We start from the raw sequence: 2,409 nt of genomic DNA, 5'->3' as shown, positions 1-2,409 counted from the left end.
CAGGACCTTTGGAAGAGCAGTCAGTGTTCTTAATCACTGAGCCATCTCTCCAGCCCGGGTTTTGCCTTTTCAATCCACCCTGATCACCTTACACTATGGGACCTAGTATTGGAATAGCGTGTCAGTGCTGTTTGTTGGCCATGTCCTATGTTCCTATTTTGTCTTCCATCCTCTAACCCCCAATCCCATGGGGTGCGGGGTACAGATGGCAGGTATGGAAAAAGGCATGTGTGAGCTCAGCACCAACAGAGCAGATTGTAGTGACCTTCTTTGTTCTTGGAAACCCTCACTGCTTATTTTGGGGGTGGGGGAGCATGGATACAACTCTCGCCACCGAGATGAAGACAAGCTCTAACTCTTTATCCTTCTTTTAAGCTTAGACCTGGCTGCCTTTAAAGTGTGGGGGGGATTACAGATGTGAGCCAAGATGTCCAGTAATTTGGAACTCACAAAGAGGTAAGAGTGCAGGAGTGTGCATGCAGCTTGGTGCGTGTGAGCAGAGGATAGCTCTTGGGAGTGGGCTCTCGCCTGCCACCTTGTGGAAATCTGAGGATGGAACAAAGACCATACACAAGCATCCTAACCCATTGTGCCATCTTGCTAGCCCCAGTTCTTTCTAAGGAAAGCACATTCAGTCCCTATGGCAATCCTGCTTGATTTCAGGAGTTGAATCTCAACTGTTAATCTCATTTGATGTGACATCACATCTTCATGTAACTATCACAGATGAGCATTTTACAAGAGAACCAGAGGAGCTCTACAGCCTTCACTTGCTGTGCCGGCTGAAACACTCCACCGCTAGGCTTTCATCTTACTGACACCCATGCACATCCCCACCCCACAGTACTAGTGCTGGCCCTTCCTTTGTCAGCTGCCAGGGTCTTTCGTGCACTGGTCTGAGTGGGAGGAACCTCACTCCACCTCAGCCTTCACTGCTCCAATCTTTGGCCAACCTGTCTAAGAACACTGCAGGAAACCTCACAGGGGAGGCAGGACAGTCCTCTGGTCTTTGCTTGACATTAAGTGATGACCAAACACCACGGGGCCAAAAAGGGTGTCCAGTCTTCAGAAAGGACAAACAGTGCCCGCTAGGATCCCAGACAAGTAGCAAGTTATATTCCAGGACAAGAGGACCAGTCTTTCCTAAACTCCAAATGTGAGCCTAACGTTGGAGAGGTATGCTGCTGCTGCATGCGGCTTCCTTGGCTGCAACAGGGGCTGACAACACAGATTCGGAGATGTTAATAATGTCCTTGAGTGTCTGTCCGTGTCTTCTACTGCAGACAGAAGAGGACACCTCACATCTTCCTTGGGTGTCTTTATTCAGAGCTTCTTACTATGAGAATGCCAGCCAAACCCACCACCAGGGACCTGGGCACATACAGAATTTTCATATGGTTGCACCTGAAGATCAGCGGTTAAAATCCATGTCTAAGTGCAAACTTCCCATATCCACCAGAGAGCTTACTGTAGAAACATAACTTTGTTTAAAAGCCAAACAGGAACAAAACTTGCATTGTGAGATGGAAAAGTCAGGAGTTAAATATAGATGATTTTTTTTTTTTTTTTAAATTAGGAGATGCAGAGATCTCAGTGGTTCAAAGAACTTGCTATTCTTACTGAGGACCTGGATTCAGTACCCAGCATGTGTGCCTCGTAATCACCTGTAACTCCAGCTCCAGGGAGTTCCTGGCCTCTGCAGGCACCAGATACACATATGCACACACACATAGGCGAAACACTTATACAAAAAACAAAACGGAAATTTAAAATGCCCACATCCCCATTCTTACAGGGTAAAGTGAGGAGACAATGTACTTCCATCATCTCCAGGAGGGGATGGAATATCACATGTATGACATTATGAAGTGGTTCCTTACCTTGTCATGACGCACTGATGAACCCAAATAAAGGGAGTCTGGGAGGTCTTTAGTTTGGCTGCCTAGACTGTCCTGGGATTCCATGGTCCAAACTGAACCAATTCACCTACCTCTTCTCCAAGAGCTCAGAATGGCTTTAGCACCACAGCTATTCAAATCTCCCACTGTCACACTTCACTGGTCTTAAAACTTTTCTTGAACACGCTCTGTAACATCTTTTTTTGACAGTGTTTCTCTGTGCAGCCTTGGTTGTTCTGGAACCCACTGTGTAGACCAGGCTAGCCTCCCAATTGCTGGGACTAAAGGTGTGCACCACCACCACCTGGCTTGACATCTATCTGGCATTTTACATGGTGAGGTGCTTTCTAACCTGCAGGCTTGCTTTCTAAGCATGTTCCTGTTCAAATACTTTAAAAGACAGACCCCCAACCCCTATACTCAAGCTCCTTCCCATACTTCCTCTGGGCATCATCACTGCTGGGCTTAACTTACACAAACCCACATGGCCTATGTTTTTTTTTTTTTTTTT

This window comes from Mastomys coucha, unplaced genomic scaffold, assembly GCF_008632895.1.
Source record: "Mastomys coucha isolate ucsf_1 unplaced genomic scaffold, UCSF_Mcou_1 pScaffold18, whole genome shotgun sequence".
Lineage (NCBI taxonomy): Eukaryota > Metazoa > Chordata > Mammalia > Rodentia > Muridae > Mastomys > Mastomys coucha.
Note: the sequence above shows the minus strand (reverse complement) of the source record.